General features: G+C 39.4%; 1 protein-coding gene across 4 annotated transcripts in view; it reads left to right on the top strand.

The window, feature by feature from the left end:
• Positions 1-23,806, top strand: part of CPQ (carboxypeptidase Q) — a 439,142-nt gene that overhangs the window by 334,940 nt on the left and 80,396 nt on the right. The gene's annotated exons all lie outside the window — the stretch shown is intronic.

The raw sequence follows: 23,806 nt of genomic DNA, 5'->3' as shown, positions 1-23,806 counted from the left end.
TGCTTCCCTCTGTTGTCCTAAAGACTCTCAACACTACTTTTTGGTAGGCTAGCCCCAGCCAACACCCCTTGCAGAAGCGTTCTTCATCCGGTCCCATAGCAGAGAATGCACTGGTGAACCGAGGGTGTGGGGCTGAGGGCTTCTCTATTTCTACATCAGTCTGTGACTTGAGAAAAATCCCAGCTGCCATGCTGCCATTTTCTTAAAGTCTCTATGTTCTGCTATACTCTTGTATGCCAGAGAAATAATAATAGGTAAGCATTCCCTCTTCCCATGGAGCCCTCTCCCATACTTCAATGCCCTAAATCGTCTGGAAGCACTAGTGTTTGAGAACCAAGTCCTGGGTCCTTGAGTCAGCGGGAGCGCTGACAATGGCGGTGGGAATGGCAGCAGCTCAGACCTGGCCGTGTGGAGGACGGCTTGGTTTGACACTGATTTTAATAAGACAAAAGAGAAGCTTGAGGCAAGAAGGTGATAGTGGAAGATCATGATTATAAATACAAGATCCCATTTAAGACTGGGGACAGGGAGATTAATGTCAACAACCACCTCTGAGAGACGGCAAAGTGCACAAGCACAGAGACACTGGAGCAAGTCAAATGTTAGTTCAGAGGGGAATTCTCAAATCGACGTGTATGCTGCTGAGCAGCGACGGCTGGGCACAGGAGCAGGGTCTGGTCTGCCGCTGCTGGAGTGTTTGTCCTGCATTTCCAGATTAGAAGGAACAGATCGGCAAGCTTCCATTATCAAAATCAGAGAGAGGTTTGTTTTTTTGAATCGTGTTTATATCCTTTTGGATCATTTACAGAGTCGGTCTCTATTACCCTATTTCAGTAAGTTAGAGCTTAAGAGAAAGGAGCTCCGGCGCATGAATTTGACCACTGCACAAAGGAAAACCGTGCTTTATGCTCAACTCTTTGACCTCTTCAGTTCTTCTGAAGTAATTCTGGGGAATAAGACTATTCCAGATAAGTGTCCTGTGGTTGGTGGGTGGGTACCATGAGCTTCTATATGTTGTGGTGGACTAGCACACCAGATGAGAGCTATTCTAGATGCAGCAACCTTCGCTTAATATTTCTGACCACCTACTATGCTTCATATTAGGTGCTAGGGTTAGCGTCATTTAACGATTCACCCTAACCTTATCAAGACTCCAATCTAAAGGACAGCAGCCACTGAACTTCAATTATACTATAACGTGCGAAGTGTTCTGATAACGTGTGGACAGCAGAGACAGGAAGCTCGCCTAACGTGGCCTGGGAGAGCGGTCAGGATAGGCTACATGGAAGAAATCACATTGAAGCAGAGACTTGAGGACCGAACAGAAGTAAACTAAGGAAAAGGAGTTGACAGGGCATCGGGTAGTGAGAACAGTTCCTGCAAAGGCCGGAGGTAAAGCGAGCACAGCACCCTGAGGAAACTGAAGGGGTTCAGAGTGGCTGGTGCCCGAAACGCAAGCTGCAGAGCGGTCAGAGGTAAACAAGAGCCTGAACAAGAAGAATATATACACCATGTTTAGAAGTTCACACTTCAGGGGTTCCTGGGTGGCACAGAGGTTAAGCGTCTGCCTTCAGCTCAGGGCGTGATCCCAGCGTTCTGGGATCGAGTCCCACATCAGGCTCCTCCGTTATGAGCCTGCTTCTTCCTCTCCCACTCCCCCTGCTTGTGTTCCCTCTCTCACTGGCTGTCTCTATCTCTGTCAAATAAATAAATAAAATCTTTAAAAAAAAAAAAAAGAAGTTCGCACTTCATCTTGAGGCAACAAGAGTAACTGAATTATTTTTAAGGAGGAACTTTTAGATTCTATACATCTTGGACTCTATAAAAAACAGAATACCTGAGAACTGTTTTGAAGCACATTTATTCTCGATAATATACTCTTCTCCAAGAAAAAAGAAATTGGATTTAAACTGCAATGGATCTGGCTTGAACTTTCTTCAACCACTGAAATTCCTTAGATCTGAAGAAAGGTTTATTCCTCTGTAAGGTTTTGGGTTTCACTGTAGCCTACTAAAATACGTGGATGCCATCGGAAATGACTTGATTCTAAGCTTTTAGGAGGTCGGCAGAGAAATACATATATGCATTTTTTTCCAGAAGATGTGCAATCACATTAACAGAACTGGTTTATCTTGACAATATCCATGTTGCCTCTATACAAGAATCTATATGTTGGTGGCTGGTCTGCTTTGCATTTTCAGGAATGGAAAGAAATTCCAGAAAGGGAAGCATGGCTTTTTACTTTTAGATAGCTCTTTATCTCACCTTTAAAAAAACATTCTGCCTGCTTTATATGATACAGTCAAATTCAAAGGATTTATTCTGTATTCTCCTGATTAACATACGAAACAAGGCATTGTCAAGAACATCATCATTCCTGGAGCGTCTGAGTTTAACCTGAAGTAGATATAACAAGAAGAGCCAAGCCAGGGAGAACAGAGAAGATTGTCCTTAAACTTCTCTATAGCATCATTTTTGCACGCCAAAAATAGTCCGACACTGTCCAGTTCACTCCAGCCACAACAAAGAGATCCTCTGATCTAACGAAGGTTGTGCTAGCTGCTGAAGTGAATAAGCCCTACAATTCCAGTGGTTCAACATAATAGGGAGTTATTCCTTGCTCATTTGCCATCCAGTCTCCAGGAGAGCTTGCTCCTCATAGTCATCCGGGGTCCCGGCGGATAGACTCTTCAGCACGCTGGCTCTCAGTGTTGCCTTGACTGTCCATATCCAGCTGGCGGTCAGGGGAAGAGTGGGAAGGTTTTATGAGACACTTCTGGAAATGGATGTGGAAAGGCAAAGAGAGAGCTTATGTTTGCTTTACTGACGTCTGAAAGGATCTTTATTGTCCACTAACCATGGTTACCTCTAAGAGAAAGCTAGGACTAGGTGGATAGAGTAAGTTATATAACTGTATTGTTTTAATTCTTGTGAAGTAAAAATAATGAAAGAAAACAATTAAGTAAAAGAACAGGGCATCAGGAAACATTTACTTGATGGGAGTTTCTATTTCATATTAAAGAGAATGCTATATCTTCTAAACCACAAATGGCAGACAAGGGAATATATCCTTCCTCGTCCTGCAAGTATACCTACCAAACACTTCGAAGTGTGAGCATAGAATGGTACCACATCTGAACTTTCCAAGGCTCTGTGTTTTGCCTTCTCCCTTCAGATAAGAAACTAATACACCACGGCTATCAGGAGAACAGGTTCTGGTCTTTGTTCTGCCACTAAGTAAATATGAGACCTCAACAATGAGATCCTTTGGCGTCTCAGACACTGAGTTTCCTCAACTCAATTTATTAAAGTCTATCTTCCCCTCCCAACCCTCACGATGTAGAGAGAATCTCATATAATAACTATGCTTTACTCTGTTGAGAACAAAGTTGTAATATTATTTACAATTAAAACATACAATTAAGCATGCCATTCTAAGATCTAGTATTATTATCTGTGAGGGAAAAAAAGGCACTATTATCTTCAGCAGTACAACTGTAGATCAGTAAACTATTATTAAAAATTTACTCTACAACAGACACTCCAGCCTGAAAGACGTTCAGTCATCATCTCTGTCACACTTGCCACTCCTTCTCTATTGTTTCTATTAATGACAGCATTGTACTCCCTACTGCCAGGTATCACAGTGTCACTGGCACTTTGCCTTCCTTCCTCTTCCTTGCGACCTACATCTAACAAACGGTAAAGCTCCACTGATTCTACATTCTGTCGCTTTTGATGAATCCTTCATTTCTTTGTCCCCTATCTTTTCTCTAGTTCAGCTTTCCATTATACCTACCATATCGTCAATCTTCTGGAAGCCCAGCTCAATTCAAATAAACCCTCTGCCTCCAGACCTTCAGTTGTTCCCCAGTGCTAATAGAATCTAGCCCAAACGGCTTAGTTTCTTGGGCCTTATAGTTCTCCATGCCATGGTTTCCCACCATTCTCCTCCATCGTCCTCTAGTCTGACCAAAAAGAGCGGTTCTTTACGCATCCCACACTGGACTTTCTTCATATCATTAATCATACCATTCCTCTGCCTTGAATTCTCCTCTTTCCACCTCTTGCATGTTCTGCAAGGATGAACTGAAATGCCCTCTTTCCCATAGAACATTCTCTAACTCTCCAACCCCTATTTCTATCTTTGAAATAAATACAACGCCTTATCTAGACATCTCTAAAAATGTGGAATACTTTCTAATCTATAGAAAAGAAGAATGGAAAGAAGGGAGAAAGGGAGGAAAGAAAGGGAATGAGAGGGGAAAAATGCAAGAAAGGATAAAAGAAGTCAGTTTTTGACCATGAGGATCTTACATTCTGCTTAAATATTAACTTTAAACTAACCCATAAGAAATTTAGTATAGCAAACAATATATAATGGGGTTCTAAATTATTTGCTAAAAGTATCTTACTTTTACAAAGGATTCTGTCACTGACAGGATGCAGAGTGCTATAAAGGCTTAGCATAGCAGATGTAAAGGAGTTACGAAAAGGGAGAAATGGCTAGGACATGTCAGTCATGAGGAAGGCTCTAGACCTAAACCTTGAGGAATACGTGGGTTTGAGTGAGTAATCAGGAAGGGAGAAAAGGGAAGGCTGCTCTCCTTTATATTGGTGAGGACTGAGACCTGAGGTATGCCTTTGGCTCTGGCGTAGGTGCTATCAAAGAGGAACGGAACTTTTATTTGGGGAGGACCTATTTTGGTGATTGTAAAAATAAAAGATTTGAACTTTTAAAATAATTTCCCTAGCATTTTTATGGTACAGTTATGGTTATTAGTGATCTATATCAGTAAGGGACCAATAATCTGTGGCCCGCAGGCCAAATCCAGCCTGCCACCTGTTCATGTACAGACCTCAGGCTAAGAATGTCCTTTACATCGTTAACTGACTATGCAACAGAGGCTGTATGTGCCTGCAAAGCCTAAAATATTAAACATCTGACCCTCTACCCAAAAAAGTCTCTGACCCTTAATCTACATGATAAAAACCATAAAATATTTTCATGTGGTTATTTCCATATAACAATTTCTTTATGGCTTTTTATGACCTAAATAATAATTTTATTAATTTTGCTTGGAGCTAATATGTAGTCTTCAGGAAGATATTATTGCAATACTGCAAATGTGCACGTGCTATCCTTTGTTCTAGGCATTCTGATTAGGTATTTCTTTAGTAGTCAAGTTGGCTATACTTAGATAGCATCACTTACTGATAAAAACAGGATGCAGAAAATTATTAGTCCTTCTTTTGTTACTCTGAATGCATTCCTTCTTCCTCTCCATGTGATCTTTTCAACAGCGGAAGTTCTATGAAGGCTATTTTGATGGATACGGGTTGCTACACTTTTGTGGGAATAAAATGAAAAGTAATATTAACTATCCTTTTCTTAGTAAATACATCTTCATTTACAATTTCCTTTTATTAATATATTCATAGAAAAATATAACACTAAAGTGATGTAGAATTATAGGATGAAACTTATTGCCAAACTAATTAGCAAAATTTTATTCAGATTAATAGTTATCTTTACTTCATAATTATGCTTCTTAATGAACTTTTAGCCAAATTATTATAATAATTGCTAGCCTTACTAAATTGTTGTGAACTATGTCAGCCTATTTGTGGTTTGTGTATAAATTTTGAAACTCACATGCAACTCTATTATAATAAGTCTGAAACACTCTTTTCAAGAAAACAAACTTGGGCTCAAAAAGGTCTACGAGCATTTTGGAGGCAGTAACTTTGTAAAATAATTCAACCAGGAAATGAATTTCTTACTATATTTTGGAGTCATCTAGAATAGAAATAATCCTGAGGGTTCATCCAGCATGCCCATAACAATTCATAGCAGAAAGTCCTATAAAGGATGTATGCGTATTTTTCTCTTACAAAAAAAAATGCTACTTCACATATTTTGATAAGTTGCAAAATGTTCTCTTCCAGATATAAAGTTCTTTCCACTTTCTTTGTTCACATTGGCACAAGGACTTGAGAATTATTTATGCGTATATTGCTTGTACTTTATATAATTGATTTTTGGAAGTAACACGTTTTTCATGTTAACAGTGTTTTACTGAGATATAATTAGCATTCAGTAACGAAATGCACAGATCTTAAGTATATAGCTCAATATATTTGGCAAATGTGCACCCCTGTGTAACCATCGCCCAGATCAAGAACATTCTGGTTACCTAGGAAACTTCCCTTTCAGATCAACCTCTGACTCCACCAAAGCTAACTATTAATGCTGATTTTTATCACCACGGTTTGGTTATGCCTGTTCTTGAATTTCCTATAAATGAAATCATGCAGTACGTACTCTTGAGTCTGGCTTCTTGCACTAAACGGTATGGTACTATGATTCATCCATGTTGGTACATGTAGTTCGTCCCTTTCTATGACAGAGACTTTTCTTTTGTATCAGCAGACCACAACGTCTTTATCCATTCTCCTGTTGATGGCCATTTGGGTTGTTTCCAGTTTTAGGTATAATAAATAAGGCTCTTGTGAACATTTTGTGCAAATCTTTTGGGGGACACATGCGTTTCTTTTCTTTTCTAGAAGTAGAATTGCTGTGTCATATGATAGGTATATGTCTAACTTTGCTAGATACCCACCAGCAAGCTATGAGAGTCCTAGTTGTTCCCCACCCCCCACCAATACATTATATTGTTAGACTTTTTATTTCTGGCCATGCCTGTGGGAGTAATATTTTTAAGTTTTTCAAGGTACAGTTCTGCAGAGTCCCAAGGAAAGTCCTGCCTCCACTTCTAATGGCCAGCATTCTCTCACTCCCTCCTGCTTTCTTCCTGTATGATTGTCACCTCCATTCTGTGTTCTGCCTTATGATTTAAAGGAGACCCAAGTCCCTTTTATCCTGCATGAGGTTTGTGGGGCTGTTAATGGTTGGAGTGACCTTATTTCATTTCAGAGAAACCCCTTGGAAGAGCAGAACATAGGAATGCCATTCTGTTCATAACTAAAGCTGACTCCCAGGATTACAGATTTCACATGGAGGTAGGGGGCTGTTGGAACTCAATGGAGGCAAAAGGGGGCCTTAGGCAAGAATGATCCCTAAAAAGTTGAGGGAGGGAGATTTCTCTTATGCCCAGAACATAGGTTATTCTAGAAAAGGGGAAGAAAGATGGCATAGAATGCCTTTGTGTTATTCTTTATTGATGAAATTATTTGTTAAAAATATGAACTTCTTGGGGCGCCTGGGTGGCACAGCGGTTGAGCGTCTGCCTTCGGCTCAGGGCGTGATCCCGGCATTATGGGATCGAGCCCCACATCGGGCTCCTCCGCTATGAGCCTGCTTCTTCCTCTCCCACTCCCCCTGCTTGTGTTCCCTCTCTCGCTGGCTGTCTCTATCTCTGTCGAATAAATAAATAAAATATTTAAAAAAATATGAACTTCTTTATTAGTTGAATTCAGCTTGCATTCACTAAGAAGGGAATGTCACCACCTATAGAAGGATATTATTGTGCTCTAGTAATTTTTAAGATTCTTTTGGAAGAATGGGGTGCCTGGGTGGCTCAGTCGTTAAGCGTCTGCCTTCGGCTCAGGGCGTGATCCCGGTGTTGTGGGATCAAGCCCCACATCAGGCTCCTCTGCTATGAGCCTGCTTCTTCCTCTCCCACTCCCCCTGCTTGTGTTCCCTCTCTCACTGGTTGTCTCTATCTCTGTCAAATAAATAAATTAAAAAAAAAGATTCTTTTGGAAGAGTAGAATTTAACTTTGGAATTAGAAAATATTATATATGATTTTATTTAATTTTCAAATCAGTGAATAAAATGAATGTTGTCCAGATGCCATTCGCCTAATCTGCTTTTCATGGGAACCATGTTATTCTCTTCTCTGCTCTTGGAAGGAGAGCCTAATGTCATTGCTCATGTCCCAAAATGTACAAAGGAGGAAAAAACATCCTAGAACAGTCTCGAGTAGATTGCTGACATTTTTTAATCTTTCCCATTTTAAGCAAAAATATCTGTCATAATTATAATGAGTAAGGTAATCTAGACTTGAAAAAGCCTCATTACACAAGGTAATCAAATAAAATAGATTGATATGTTCTATTCTGGCATAAAAAATATTTTAACCTTTTCCTGATTTATTACACAAACTACTGGCAATTGAATTACAGGGATTATGAACACTGCTGTGTTCTGGTAATCATTAATTAGGGCAATATTTTAAATAGGCTTTATTAAGTGAGGGAATAGATATATGATCATTCTAAGTGCATCCGTTTACCCTAACTCTCACCAACTCTAAAGCAGAAAAAGTTGAAATGAATGTGTATAACGTTTTGTCGGAATTTCTTGTGTGGTCATGCTGAGGAACAAGATGTCCTCTTACATAAAAATAAGAAAGTCCTAGCTTATTTTAGTAGTGGAGTTCTTGCCAACTTCCCAACCCTCATCAGGTTCATGTTTCATTCTAAAATAAAGGGAGATGGTAGAAATGCTTGTGGGACTTCTTTATGTTATCTGCGCAAATGTACTTAGATATTTTTATGTCACCGGCCCTATTGCCTCTCTATAAAGTGATAGCTGGGGTGCCATGGCCAGAGTGGGGACAGTTTTGTGCTCATCTGCAGCTCCGGTTATAAAAATAATAGACCTGATATACCCATTTAGCATAATTGTGTCTGCGCCGTGTCTCCAGCGTGGCCTTTCTTCCATCGTTAATGTCCCGTGCAGTATAGACGTGCTAATCAGAGGTTATTGTCTGAATCGTTACTGCTGGGTTTTTATGTATCCCGTGTTTTTCTTTCAGCGCCTAGATATTTGCATTAGTTGGTCAAGCACATCACAAAATTGGTTTAAATTTCATTTATCCCAGTATATTGTTGGCGTGGAGAGCCTTGTGGTTCCAACATTCACATAATTTCTACAGCACACCTGGGAGTTCTTTGGAGTCTTATTAGAATTTATAAATTATTATTTTTTTTTTAGTAAAGGGAAAGGGCTGTCTTTTGTATTTGCTTGCATTCTCCTAGGTGGAATTCCATTGTGACTGTGGAGCTTTAGAGTCCTCTGTATGTACGGTAGTTATGTAGAGATACATGTCAGCCTGGGCAGAAGTATCAAAATATTCCCTTTGATATTAGGGAATCACATCATGTCACCTTGTGAATGTGAGTAGGCTTTGACTCCCCTCCTTCCTATATCTCTTTAGGAAGGCTCTTTCTTAGCTGGTTTTTATTATTTTTTCCATATAGGAGAAGAGGAATAGTTTAAAGTAAAAAGACTGACTGTGACAACTAGAATGGAATCTTTCCATATTCATTGGATGGCAGGACTTTGCCTACAGTCATGAGGCGATATTTATCCCATAACGCCTTATGGCTTCAGATCACAGTGAAGTTTGGCTTGAGTGTTGGTTGGATCTCTATACATGTAAATAATGGTATTCTTATCCTGACTTCTCTGCTACCACCGGTAACCCAAATAACGCAACTGCACTTTTAAGGTTCGTTCTGGGAACATTGTACCCAAACACCGAGGTTTGTTGTGACTTATCATGGCTGACATCTTATCTCACTTATTCTTCATTCCTGAAAGCATGAAGAAGGACTTCAGTTTGCATCCGGCCTCTTTTTCCAGCTTACTAGAGGTTGCCAACTAGGCACAAATAGTTTCTGCCTCAATGCCTTCCTATTGCCAACCGGGTCGTGATCTGACCCAGAAGGACCCATAGCATATTTGGTGCATGAGCTTTCTAAGGAAATCAGCTTGGCACACCGGGACACACAAATCTGAACTGAAGTGTCATGCCTTAGGCTCACAAGTGACCTATATGGGTCAGAGCCTTTGGAACTAAATTGTCCCATCACATGTGCTTGGGACTTACTAAGTTACGGAGTCAGCAGACCACTTTTGAATCACCAGCGCTATTTTAATTTGCCCGGGACTGTCTTCTTCCCATTCATCTTCTAAACCAAGATTGGCAAGCTTTTCCTTAAAGGTCCAAATAGTAAATATTTTAGGTTTTCAAGCCATATGGCCCCTCTACTTAACTATGATCTTGTAGTGCAAAGCTATCATAGACAATACTAGACAAATGAGCATAGCTATGTTTCAATGAAACCCGAAATTGAAAAAAAACAACAACAGTAAGCAGCAGGTCAGATTTGGCATGCTGGTTACATTTGCTGACTCCTGTTTTAAACCCTTATGGGGAACAAGTTTAGGAAACTTCCTTCTGAAGCCTTTTTCACCAATCGCACAGTCTTACCTTTTGGTGAAAGAGGTCTGTAGCACATAGTGGAATTCTAACATTGAGGGTGTCTTGTAGCTAACATTTAGATGTGTCTTAGTGGGCTTTAATAGGACTGTTTGTAAGCTTAGCCTCAAGAGGTGACAGTTGTTTCCCCTTAGGTATTTTGCCAGCAGAACACACCGTCAGCAGGTCAGTCTATTGCCTTAGTGATAGCCAGCCAAGGAGCCACACAACAGGATAGTAACCTCGTTGGAGGAAGGGGTTAGCGTACTTGCCCAATATTTCTTAAAGCAACAACAGAAACCCTTAATTAAGATAACTAAATGCAATAATATTCAAAAATATATTTTGAAGGACATATTTTTTTAAAAGTCTGTACATGTAGAAGGGTCTTTTCAAGAAACAAACACTCCAATACATCTTAGCAACTCTCTTCCTAATCCCTAACAATTGTCGTTCACGATTTATACCCACATCCTAGTTTTATCCATAGATTTGCCTATAGTATTTCATTTTTAAGCCTGAATTATTGTCTGGGAGAGAGGCTTTTCCCAGGAGACCCCCAGCACATCATATCTTTTGATAATCAGTAGCCCCTCTGGACATTTGTGCCCTACTTCTGGCTGCTGTGGTTTTTGGTCCTTCTGCTAGAGTCATAAATACATAACTGTCAAAGAATAGTCTGAAAAAGACGGCTTGAGGAATGAATGGGCAAAATAAAACTGGCAGGGCTGCCAGCAAGCTCAATGCTGGAAAGCAACTACTGGGTGGTGAGTTCACTCTGTTCTCTGAGAAATAGTGTCCAGAAGCCACAATCGGTGGGACAAAAACTATGTTACTTTCAGGGCTGACGATCAAGCAGGGAACTGAGAAGCACAATTGCGGGACACCATTGTGACTACAGCTGGAGGACTTTCCATAGTCCTCTGACTTGCTCCGTGGAACGCAGTCCAATGGGCCATCCTATAAGTATTAACCCAAGTCCTGTGGCGTCTTAAATGTGCCACTTGTCCGCTGATAGAGTTGATCTTGGAATAATGGTTTTTCCTAACCCAAAGATTAGGGCTTTTATTCCTTATTTTCTTTCAGAAGACCTCACTCTTGCATACTCTTATCAAGTGCTTGTCCTGCATTTGCGATTATTCATTCTAGAAGCTGAGGTTACCCCTAGCAACCAGCAGTTTGTCTAAACTGCTTTGGTTTCAGAGTTCTCTTAAAGGAGAGTTCTTAGAATCAATTTCTAAAGGGCTTTTATGCCCCACATGGCAAAACATATATAAACAACAATTCGAATTTTAAAAGCTTAACAAGGCCTTTCAACAAAGGTTTAAAATGGTTTCATAGCATGAGCTATTTTGAGATTAGACGAAACTCCCATTACTAGTTAAAACAGGAGTATAATTGGCTTTTATAGATTTCTGTAGTTTCATTTAATAAAACTCATCCAGTGAGATGCACCGCCCCATGAAATCACAGGCAATGCTATAGTAAATACTTGTAGATGTATTTCGGGGAACTCTCCCAGCATTAAGGCATTAACCGAGAGGTGGGAGAATGTGTGGCATGCATCCTTTCCCCATCACTGGCATAACTGGATGGTTTTTTTCCTCTCCCAAGCTCTGGAAAATACTTTATTATACCCCGCAGAGCCAAATGGGAAGCAATCAAGCTGTTTTGTCATTTGAATTAGGAAAGGTCAAAGGGAAGAGACTGTAATAGTAAATGGAGGGAAAAGTTCTTTGTGAAATTGCCCTTTTTTTTTTCCATGTAAGGGAAAGTAATTTGTTCCTTTTAATAGAGCTGATAATCCAGTACTAGAGACCTTTTTGGATAGACTTACAGAAAGAAAAGAAAGCATTAAGAATTTTTGAAGATCCTGTTTCCCAAACAAATCTGTAACAACCTCATACTATTTACAAGATGTCATTGTGATCTCTTGCATCAGCGTGATCGTTTATAAATAAGAGTACTCCTTCGCAGACTTGGATAGTAGTAATGACTCTGGTAGTTGCCAGGCAAGGTACTGTTTTCCTTTTTTATGCATGAAAATGAAGAGGCCCCAGGAGGTAAAGAACATCTCTAATGTTACACAGCACAGCCACGAGGTACAGAATCTGAACTTGAACCTAGCTTTTCTATCTCAAGACCAGCCATAATGACTCTGTGACCATGTACTTCTCTGCCGCCCATCTTAAATGTAGGATTTACATATATATGAGTACATATATACATATATATCTCTCTCCACTTGTCATAGTCTGAAGTACATACACACCAATAAAATCAGGCGTGGTGGCTATGGTGAACACATGAATGGAAGAATGGAGAAGCCACTTCAGAATGCTTAGTTTAAAACATATACAGCAGATGGGGCGCCTGGGTGGGTCAGTCATCAAGCGGCTGCCTTTGGCTCAGGGCGTGATCCCCGGGTCCTGGGATCGAGCCCCGCATCGGGCTCCCTGCTCCACTGGGAGCCTGCTTCTTCCTCTCCCACTCCCCCTGCTTGTGTTCCCTCTCTCGCTGGCTGTCTTTCTCTCTGTCAAATAAATAAATAAAATCTTTAAAAAAAAACATACATAGCAGAGAACCACATTCTATAACATTTTGAAGTATAAGGCTAGATGATATTGTATAATCATGCAGATATCAGCTATCACCAGTAATTCTCAATGTTTTGTATTGGTGCTTGCTCTGGAGAGTATAAAAATAAATATATGTATTTGTTCCTGAAGTTAACTGTCTAAAGGTTGCTACAGTGATTAAAAAAAAAACTTTTTAATCTTTGCTATAATATTCTCTTAGCTTGGGGGCATTTTCTAAGTAAAGTTTTAGCTGGACAGTAGATAAAATCAAAAAACATCCAAAGAGAACTTTTAGTGATATCAAACGCCTTCTCACACAAATAAATGTTAAGATCATTCCACTATTTAAAAGATTGTCTTCAGATCAGAGGCACCCTGGGATATCACCTCAGGACATCTCCCAATGCTTCTAATCTTAAAAGAAAAGAAAAGTAAGAGCAAAATTCTAATCCTCAAGAGATGGAAATAGTGTATGTATTTATCCGTTTGTATATTCCCTACATGTGTAGAGCTTAGACCCACCTAGGAAAACATATATGGAGCCTCCACACAGCAAGTTCAGCTTTCTACTTCCAGGTAACTGGGCCTGATAAACCAAGCACAGAGATACTCTCGGATGGATCCCTGCTTGTGCTGTTTTTAAAGATTTCAAAGGACAGAGATTTTACTTGGGTCAATATTCTTTAACATTATCAGACAATAAGGATATTCCAGGCCATGTCCACTTAGCAGTGTCTAAATTTAAGGATGCAGCATAGGATACTGGAGGAGCCTTATAAAAGAAAGTAGCTGTGAGGTCTCCAAAGGGTGGTGTCCCTTAATCCTATCTGCCTTAAGGGTTTCAGTGTGAGCGCACTGAGGAGAGATCAGTGGGTTGGGGCAGGAGATGAATTGTGAACTGCCAAAGGGGCATTATCTGCAAAACTCAACTCAAAGAACAAATGATTCAACACTTTTCTGGTTTTTTGTTTGTTTTGCTTTTAAGAAAGTAGACTCTAGTTCAATCTTTCCTTGGTTGGGAGATAAAATAATCTACAACCCTTAGCATGTTCTTTTCTTCGAAATTGAGAGCTCAGTTTGTCAGTACTTTAATTGGCAAACTGTTTACTGAGTGTGTTGGAAAATTGTACCTGCCAAAATAGATTGGTGTTTGCTCTTCTTCAATGAAAGGTGGCTATGATCAAGAGGTGCTCCTTGTGGGTAGCTCGGCCTGCTGAAGTCCAATACAGCAGAAATGGAAAGGAAATAGAAATGAAAGACGTATTCAAGGGTGTAACAAAGAGTTGGAGCCTAAGGCACTAAGCCTGTTGGCTTCCACAAGAGCTTGGCAGAAAGGCTGTGACCACCCATGTGATTTTTATCTTTTCGTCTTTCAGGCAATTATCTTTATAAGGCATAGTGTAGTGATGGCTTCCGTTGTAAGCCTCTATTTAAACAACTTTTTCTGAATCACCAAGTGAAGAATCGAGCAAATAAAGATGGAAAAAGTATTAACTGTACACAACGCTTCTACCTTCAATTCCCAGAAACTGTAGTTAATGCCTAATTATACTGACACTCCTATTGTACAAAAATATTGAGAATGCAGATATAATTTCCCAGCTAATTATTTCATTATATAGAAGTGACATGTGTGAAGTAATAAATTAACATTGTCTTCATACGAGCCAGCAATTGTGGACTTTCATATTGAAATTTTCAAGTGGAATGAAGTGCACTCCTCTTGTGACTACTCTGATTAAGTGAAAAATGCTTTCTACTTTTATGAGTATAATACCACCTTCTTTTAGCAGATATTGAGCACTGACGTAGGGTAGTGAGATGTATGTGAGTCAATTATTGCTGACAGGGAAACCTGGGGTATGTCAAGGGGACGGCTACCAGGGGCTACAACAGTCTAGAGCATACCTCTTTTCTTAAACATGCCTCAAGCAGGAGATGCATGAATCGTGGTGAAAGAATCTTCCTTTTACTTTTAAAAAAACACAACCATTTACACCTTTTCAGCTAGAACAACAGAATGCCAAGTATTATATTTTCAAATTTAAACTAGAAAATAATGGCGGAGCCTGAGGGAGGGGAGAAGTAACTGAAGAGTGACTGTGAGATTGGTTGCAAGAAATTCAATCTTTACTTCTTTGATCTAAGGATTATCAATTGTAAGGAGTGCAATTGGGATTTATAAAGCTTTAAAGGAAAAATAAAACTATATTAAATGTACAGTTTTCTTAAACTGATGGTAGCAATAACTCACACTTTTGCAGTTACAATCAGAGTCTGTCCAAATCTAAGATTGCACTGCAGTAAATACCTTTTGGTCATCAGCGGCGAGGTGTCAGCATCAGGGTGAGAGGCCACTTTGTGTAACTTGTGCTCCTTGTTTTGACAAGGGGCTCAAGATGAGCCTTTAGGGTTGACCATCTGATTATGAGGCATATCGAATACAAATATGAATACGAATATGGCTTTTCTCTGTATTTCCAATCTGGCTACTTTTTTTTTCATTTTATTTTTAATTTAATATTTTTAAAAGCCATAAAGCTTCTCCTGAAAGTCTAAGGAAGGCTTTAATTTTTTTCTTATTGGTTTTCTTTATTTAAGTTCAAGTTAGTTAACATATAGTGCATTATTTGTTTCAGGGTTAGAATTTAGTGATTCATCAGTCTTGTATAACACCCAGTGCTCATTACATCAAGTGCCCTCCTTAATGCCCATCACCCACTTACTCCATCCTCCCACCCACCTCCCCTCCAGCAACCCTTAGTTTGTTCTCTATAGTTAACAGTCTCTTATGGTTTGCCTCCCTGTCTATTTTTATCTTATTTTATTTTTCCTTCCCTTCCCCTATGTTCATTTGTTTTGTTTCTTAAATTCCACATGTGAGTGAAATCATAGGTTTTTGTCTTTCTTTGAATGACTAATTTCACTCAGCATAATACCCTCTAATTCCATCCACGTCTTGCAAATGGCAAGATTTCACTCTTTTTGATGACTTAGTAGTATTCCTTTGTGTGTGTGTGTGTGTGTGTGTGTGTGTGTGTGTGTGTGTGTGTGTGTAACACATCTTCTTTATCCATTCATCTGTCAATGGACATCTCGGCTCTTTCCATAGTTTGGATATCGTGGATATTGCTGCTATAAACATTGGGGTGCAGGTGCCCCTTCGAATCACTATGTTTGTATCCTTGGATAAATACCTCGTAATGCAATTGCTGGGTCATAGGGTAGTTCTATTATTAACTTTTTGAGGAAACTCCATACTGTTTTCCAGAGTGGCTGCACCAGTTTGCATTCCCACCAGCAGTGTAAGAGGGTTCCCCTTTCTCCACATCCAAGCCAACATCTGTTGTTTCCTGAGTGGTTAATTTTAGCCATTCTGACTGGTGTGGGGTGGGATCCCATTGTGGGTTTGATTTGTATTTTCCTGATGATGAGTGATGTTGAGCATTTTGTCATGTATCTGTTGGCCATTTGTATGTCTTCTTTGGAGAAATGTCTGTTCAACGTTTGGCCCATTTCCTGACTGGATTTTTTGTTTTTTGGTATTGAGTTTGAGAAATTCTTTATAGATTTTGGATACTAGCCCTTTATCTGATATATCATTTGCAAATATCTTCTCCCAGTCCATAGGTTGCCTTTTAGTTCTGTTGACTGTTTCCTTTGCTGTGTAAAAGCTTTTTATCTTGATGAAGTCCCAATAGTTCACTTTTGCTTTTGTTTCCCTTTCCTTTGGAGATGTGTCTAGCAAGAAGTTGCTGCAGCTGAGGCCAAAGAGGTTGCTGCCTGTGTTCTCCTCTAGGATTTTGATGGATTCCTGTCTCACATTTAGGTTTTTCATCCATTTTGAATTTATTTTTATGTATGGTGTGAGAAAGTGGTCCAGTTTCATTCTTCTTCATGTGGCTGTCCAATTTTCCCAGCACCATTTGTTGAAGAGACTTTTTTTCCCATTGGATATTCTTCCCTGCTTTGTTGAAAATTAGTTGATCATAGAGTTGAGGTTCCATTTCTGGGTTCTCTATGCTGTTCCATTGATGTATGTGTCTGTTTTTGTGCCAGTACCATACTGTTTCAATGATTACAGATTTGTAATAGAGCTTGAAGTCCAGAATTGTGATGCCACCAGCTTTGGCTTTCTTTTTCAACATTACTGTGGCTATTTGGGGTCTTTTCTGGTCCATACAAATTTTAGGATTGTTTGTTCCAGCTCTATGAAAAATGGATGTATTTTGATAGGGATTGCACCGAATGTGTAGATTGCTCTGGGTAGCATAGACATTTTAGCAATATTTGTTCTTCTAATCCATGAGCATGGAATGTTTTTCCATTTCTTCTTGTCTTCCTCAATTTCATTCATAAGTGTTCTATAGCTTTCAGAGTACAAATCCTTTACCTTTTTGGCTAGGTTTATTCCTAGGTATCTTATGGGTTTTGCAATTATAAATGGGATCGATTCCTTGATTTCTTTTTCTGCTGTTTCATTGTTAGTGTATAGAAACGCAACAGACTTCTGTGCATTGATTTTATATCCTGCAACTTTGCTGAATTCCTGTATCATTTCTAGCAATTTTTGGGTACTAAGGAAGCTTTAACAAATTGTTCAGGACCTACTTGGGGCCTCCAGATACATGTTTGGTTATACCAGGCTTTGCTAACCCTGCACCTTCTAGGATCTAATCTGAAGATTTGGTGATTTCGACTGCCTTCGTTTTGTCTCATGTGAAAATCAATCTTTGGCATACATCAAAACTTTATGAAGAATTTTAATCAATAATCAGGGACCCAAATTTAAAATTTAGTGATCTGTGTTGATACTAATGCAAATAACTTAGCTAAGGTGTAAAATGAATTACCAGAGGCCCTTTCTGTGTGATGAAATTTGCACGTGGGCAAGCAATGACAACAAATACATGGCACAGTTAGTTTCTTTGCCTGGTATTTGGGAAGTATCTTATGGAATGTATCAACAGCAAGATGCCTTCTAATTTCCAAAATGTTAAAATAGGAGAAAAATGTGATTCTTATAAGCAAGGAAATCGGGATTTTTCTGTTGAATTTTATAGTAGCAAAATAGGACACACAAAAACATCAGAAAAGTAGCATTTAAATAGCATATTGGTTTCTGATTTACTTGTCATAGTCCAGTTTCCACACATTGCCCTCCCATAATTATTGATCTTTCATCTCAAAGGCATCCTGATTTGGGTGGTAATTTATATGGCTATTCTAATTATTGTTCACTCTTTTGGTGACAATAACAATAAAAAGTCTCAATAGAATTGAATAGTTTGATATATAGTATGCCCTAGAATACATGTAGTAAATTCATATAATCTTCAGAAAAGCCCTATTAGATAGGTCTTTCCTTTGTTGAAGAGGATATGAAACTCATTGAGATTAAACGGCCACCAAGAGCAAATGACAATTATGTGACAGAACAAGGACTCCAATCCAGATGTCTAGGGCAGACAAATTCTAGTGAGCTTAATAATAAAATAATAATAATAACAACAACAACAGGAATCATCATCCTCACCATCATCATTACCTTAATAATAAAACTACCACTTATCCAACAGAGGTTTGTGACAATTGTTTGTTCTATGGAGCACTTTGGCAGTCTGCCACTGCCATGGACTTCTTCTCAAATATTTTTTAATACATAGTATTACAAGGATATCAATTTTATTAAAATAGTTATCAAAAATTTTAAAGTAAATATAATATAGTCATGTTTTTAAAAAATGTATAAAATAAGATCTTGCAGTATTATCTAATTATTACTGTAATTTCAAAATAGTGATGAATATAAAGATTATTTTGAGATTTCTACATCAAGTCTAACATGGTATAAAAATATCTGTGATTTCTATTGGTGACAAAGTGAGTTTCTACTAACTACTTGGTTTGTTACTTACATTCATAATTCAGTTCGAGGTTAATGAAAATGAAGATGCATTTTTTTCCCATTTAAGTCACACACCACCTCCAAATTTATGAATCCCCAAAGGATACCAGATTAAGAACGCCTACCTTAGAATGAACCTGCAAAATAACTATTATTGTCCCCACTTTACAAATGAGTACTCTGAAGCCCAGAGTAATTATATAACTTGCCTAAGATCTTTCACTTAATGGAAATAAGTCAAGCAGAGAAAGACAATTATCATATGGTTTCACTCATTTATGGAACATAAGAAATAGGAAGATCAGTAGGAGAAGGAAGGGAAGAATGAAGGGGACGTAAACAGAAGGAGGAATGAACCATGAGAGACTATGGACTCTGGGAAACAAACCGAGGGCTTCAGAGGGGAGGGGGGTGGGAGGATGGGCTAGCCCAGTGATGGGTATTAAGGAGGGCACATATTGCATGGTGTACTGAGTGCTATATGCAAATAATGAATCATGGAACATTGCATCAAAAACTGGGGATGTACTGTATGGAGACTAATATAACAAAATAAAAACTATTTAAAAAGAGATCTTTCATTTAATGACCAAGAAATGTGTCAAATAACATTTTAGTGTCTGTACATCACCTCCTCTAGCTCCCCAGTGGCAATCACTGTTGAAGCGGGAATTGTAGTATCCATCCCACTTTGAGACTGAACTCCCACAGGATTGTTACCCTAATCACCTGTGTCTCCTTCAAACACCAGTGATACCCTGATGAAGATTGCAGATATCCAAAGAGAAATTTGGGGTGAGGGCTATGCACCTGACTGCTTTCATTTGACTTACCTTGAGCATTTCTTATGTTCAGTCTCCCCTCAGTGGTCCTTGGGTGGCTTCCCAGAATAATTATTTCCAACGTATTTGGTGCTATTTTCTACCATAGGTATTTTCCTCTTCTATCTTCAGGTGATTACTGAGGCTGCTTATTACTATTCTCAGATGAGGAAAATTGTTTTTCTATACCTCCCTTAGCTCAGTATGGGTACCTACTTGGATATTTTTCTGTAATCGCTATAATTCCTTAGCCTCCTTTTATCTAAACTATACCTATTAAATTATCTTAACTCTTCTCAAAGCTAAATTGCCTCATCTGTTTATTATTTTTCCTTCATTTTGTCTGAATACTTTAAAACTTACAAAGTATGCAAAGCAATTGTTAAAGCTCTAAGTAGTCCCAGGATGCATTTATTAGTTTCTATAATTGAGTCTTACTGATTACCCTGTGTGTTATTATCCTTATGTTGTACTAAAGCTACCAAACCTTAAGGTTTCTTTTAAAAATTACTTAATATCTGGAAAATTCTATTTAAACACCCACTTGGCAATTCAGTTGTTATTGCTCATCCTTTTCTCCTCCTATGAATGATGGCCATTTTATTTTAGCAAGTCTCAAATGTTGAGGGTTCTCATCTTTGATGGTAAAATAATGATGACATAGGGTCTGCTAAGAATGTATTCAGCCCCTATGTCCCCTTGAGAAGGAGCCAGCTTTTGCTGCACAACTTCCAGAGTAAGAATATCTTATTATTCCATGACTGAAGGAAATGGAGAAGTTTCACTTGTATTTAGCTAATGCCATTTTATATTACTGTCACTCGATACAGTCTTCCTAGAAGTATTTTTTTAGCGTTTATAATGAATGTTGTAAAGCACTTGTATATTTTTTAAGAGCTTTATAAAATATTCACTAAAGATTCAGCTTACAACTTTAGTTGTTGAACCTGTGCTTTCTTGTGAAGATGAAAAAAACCAAACCAGAATCTGAAAAACTGCTCTTGCCTTATCACCAGCACTAGCAGCCATGGCCTCATCACCACCATCTTTACCGTGACTATGGTCATCCAGAGTAGCTTCCAGTTATGTGCTTGCAGTGTGTACAGTTACATATATACACACGTATGTGTTTAAACACATAAATACAGATATTTATTCATTCACTCAGCACATGCTGACTGGGAGCCTTCTGAATTCCAGGCACTGCTTTAAACTCTGCCCTCCTCTTGCATCAGGAGTGAAACAAACTGGATAAAGAAGTATAGTGGTATGTTAGATGAAGGGGACAGCTGGGGAGAAAAATAAGATAAGGAACAGAGATAGGAAGTGTGGGGTGGGAGTGGTTTGAGTTTGAGTTGCAGGAGAGCGGGGAAAACTCCATCAAGGTGATCGTGTTTGAGTAAAGATCTGAGGAAGACAAGGAAGTGAGCTATGTGGATATCTGAAAGAGAGCATTCTAGGTAAGGTGAGTTATTGTTGCAAAGGTGCCGTTGGGGGCATGCGTGTGGCGTACAAGGAACAGCAAGGAGCCCATGTGCTTGAAGAGATGCAGTGAAGGAAAAGTAGAAGGATATGAGGTCATCAGTATGAAGGAGTCCAGATCATGTCAGGCCTCAAGAGTGATTTTTCTCTGAGTGAGAGATAACAGTAGCTTGGACCAGATGTATTTTAAGGAAAGAGCCAACAGGATCTGATGATGGATTGTATTTAGAGTGTGAGAGAAAGAGGAGTCAAGTGTGACCCCACCCCCCCAGTTTGAGGCCTGAACTACTTAAATGGAAGGAGTTGGATAGAGTGATGGCTAGGTAGAGATCAGGAGCTCAGTTTGGGAAATGTTAAGTCTGAGATATTGGCCAGTCACAAGGAACGGTCAAGTACACAAATTAGTAAAAGAGTCTGAAGTTCAGGGGAGAGGTCTAAAGGTAGGCTTGGTCATAGAATTTTCTCCACATAAATGCTCAGGGAATATAGTGCCCTTAGGGGCATCTTGGAGATGCTCTGGTCCCCAGGGTCAGCATTCTCCACAGGCCTCTTCCCTCCCTCCTCATGAACCTCATGAGAGTCACTGTCTCTGAGCTGTTCTCTTCCTACTGCTGATGTCTCTGCTTCTCCTCTCCTTCCGTGCTGGCCACTGTACCGCCAGCCCCTACAAGCCATCGGGTATACCACCATGCCATTCAACAAATCAGTTGATTCTGTTGGATAGGGATGTTTTTGTGGCTAATTTGTTCAACCTTCTTTGGGTTCAATTCAGTATTCTTAGACAACTTAAGACTTCTTCAATCATAAAACCAAATAAGTAGTATCTCTTTTCCTCAGATTCTTCCTGGCCAAGATTATTTCTTCCATTCTTTTGGTGAAGAATTCTGGGAATTCAACTGAGCAAGTACCTGGGTATTTCAGCAAATAACAAGGTGCTTCTTGAGAATAGTTTTGGCTTTGGCTCATAGTTATAATCCTTAACCCACTTTAGCAGAGATGGGATGATTTAACACATGGGCAATATTACAAATCAGACTCTTTAATTTTTTAAAAAATAAAATTCCAACTTTCCCACTTATCCAGATTATATATAAACACACGAGCCTTCTTTGGAGCAGTAATATAGGATAGTCATTCATTCAACAAGTATTTGTTGAGCACCTGTTACGTATTCTTGGTGCTGTTTCAGGCACCCTGTCATTAGGGAGCCTCCAGGCTTCCAAATATCACAGAGAACACACTTGTACTAAAAAAGTGTTTATTGTTTATCTGAATTTCAGATTGATCTGGTCACCGAGGCTATAGCATCCTCAGAGAGCAGCCTGAGTGGGCTGGATGGCTGCACTTGTATGTATGGGAGCTGAGGCTGGCTCTCAGCTAGGCTGCTTTCTCTATATTCTACTTCAGTCTCAAGGAGACTTGCCCAGCCTTCTTTATATAGTCAGTCTCAGGGCAGCAAAAGGTCAAGGTGGCAACTGGGAGGCTTCTTATGGCCCATGCGCTGAAGTCACAAGGGCTCACTTTTGCCAGAGTCTATTGGCCAAAGAGAGGTTCAGTGCCAGTTCAGATTCAGAGGGTGAGGAAAAAGATTGTGCTTCTTGATGAAAGGAGTGTCAAATCCACACTGAAAAGGGGCATATATACAGTAATGGGAAGGATTTATAGCCATTAGATAGTCTACCACAAGTAGTAAATGCAAAAGAAAAATCCCCACCATCAGGAACCAAATATTACTCCAGGAAGGGACAGACGATAAATGCTTATCGTTGATATAAAAGAGAAGAATAAAGCAGAGTAAGGGGTTAGGACGTGTTGTCAGGGATGTTGTGGAGGTCTTCCTTTGTCTAAGATGGTCAGGATGACTTCCTAAGGAGAGGACATTGCAGCAGAGCCCTGAAAGGAGTGAGAGGAAGGGGGGGTAACAGTCGGAGGACGTAGCAAGTACAAAAAGCTTCAGGCGCCCAGCATCACTGAGGAATGGAGGGTGGCTGGAGCAGTGAAAGTGAAGTGGAAATTAATAGGAGGTAATGTCAGAGAAGTTATGGAAGGTAAGGCTCTATCTCCATCCGGGGCCTTACTGGCAAATATGAAGATTTTGCCCTTTAGCCTGAGTGAAATGGAAGCCACAGGGAGGGCTTGAGAAGAGGAGTAGTATCATCAGACTTACATTTTTTTAAATTCAAGTATAATTAAAATACAGTGTTAATTTCAGGTGTACAATGTAATGATTCAACAATTCTATACAATACTCCGTACTCATAATAAGAAGTGTACTCTTAATCCCCATCACCTATTTCACCCATCCCCCCAGCCATCTCCCCTCTGGCAGCCACCAGCTTGTTCTCTATAGTTAAGAGCCTGTTTTTTTCCTGTTTGTCTCTTTTTTTGTTTGTTTGTTTAAGTTCCACACATGAGTGAGATCGTGTGGTATTTGTCTTTCTCTGGCTGACTTATTTCACTTAGCATTATACCCTCTAGATCCATCCATGGCTTCTGTGTAGAGAATACACTGAAGGATGTCAGGGGTTGAACCAGGGAGACAGGAAGCTATTGCAATACTCCAGGCAAAGAATGACAGTGGCTCATACCAGCTGAGAACAGTGGAGCTGGCGAGAAGCTATTAGACAGTACTTCTATTTTGAAAGTAGAGCCAACAGAATTTGCTGATCGATTGCGTTTGGGATGTAAAAGCAAGAGAGGGGTCAAGAATTTGGGGTTGTCAAAATTTTTAGACTCAGCAACTAGAAGGATGAATTTGCTGTTTACTGAGTTGGACCCTCCTC

The sequence above is a fragment of the Ursus americanus genome, chromosome 9 (genome assembly GCF_024610735.1).
Source record: "Ursus americanus isolate L20-20 chromosome 9, mUrsAme1.1.p, whole genome shotgun sequence".
Classification (NCBI taxonomy): Eukaryota; Metazoa; Chordata; class Mammalia; order Carnivora; family Ursidae; genus Ursus; species Ursus americanus.
This window is presented reverse-complemented; position numbering and strand designations above follow the sequence as displayed.